This window comes from Octopus bimaculoides, chromosome 11 (genome assembly GCF_001194135.2).
Source record: "Octopus bimaculoides isolate UCB-OBI-ISO-001 chromosome 11, ASM119413v2, whole genome shotgun sequence".
NCBI classification, from domain to species: Eukaryota; Metazoa; Mollusca; class Cephalopoda; order Octopoda; family Octopodidae; genus Octopus; species Octopus bimaculoides.
This window is the reverse complement of record NC_068991.1, coordinates 15911189-15912181: the sequence shown is the minus strand read 5'-3', so window position 1 is coordinate 15912181 and position 993 is coordinate 15911189.

Genomic DNA, 993 nt, shown 5'->3' with positions numbered 1-993 from the left:
ATATATACATATATATATATATATATATACACTAGAGGAAGTCAACAATTAGCCCGCTGGACGAAATGCTTAGCTGTATTTCGCCCGTCGCCACGTTCTGAGTTCAAATTCCGCCGAGATCGACTTTGCCTTTCATCCTCTCGGGGGTCGATAAATTAAATACCAGTGAAATTCTGGGGTCGATGTAATCGACTAGTTCCCATCCCCCTAAGCCTTCGGGCCTTGTGTCTATGATAGAAAGAATTATTACTGTTGTTTTTTGTTTTTTTGCATCCAAATCTTATGATTTAGCCTCATTCTGATTCATACGCTTGAAAAATGATATTGTATCTTAAGAATAAAATACGATTTTGTTATCATATAACTAAAATGCGATATTGGATCATATGAGGGAAATACGAAACTATAATCTTATTAAATGAAATTCGGGAAAATAAGAACAAAACAAAATATACGTGCAATGAAACAAAACAAATGAAAACATGATAATTGTTTGTGAACGTAATTAATTAATTCCCAAATCATTGTGAACAAAGATTGAGTTAATCAGGGTTTTAATAATTATAGTTTTAGAACTATGGTTAATTAAGCCTCATAGTTATGGATTAACCAAGAATCAAATTCGTCACATCAGATGTAGTGTGGTAATAACAGATGGTATTATCGCGATGGTGGCTGTGGTGGTGGTGGTGGTTGTAGTGGTGGTGATGGTTGTAGTGGAGGTGGTAGTTGTAGTGGCGGTGGTGGTAGTGGTTGTAGTGGTGATAGTTGTAGTGGAGGTGGTGATGGTGGTTGTAGTGTTGATGGTTATAGTGGAGGTAGTGGTCGTTATAGTGATGATGGTGTTAGTGGTGGTAGTGATGATGCTTGTTGTTGTTGTGTTGGTGGTAGCGATGGTTGTAATGCTGATGGTAATGGTGGTTGTAGTGGTGGTTTTGGTGGCGGTGTGGTTTTGGTGGTGGTGTAGTTGTAGTGGTGGTAATGGTGGTTGTG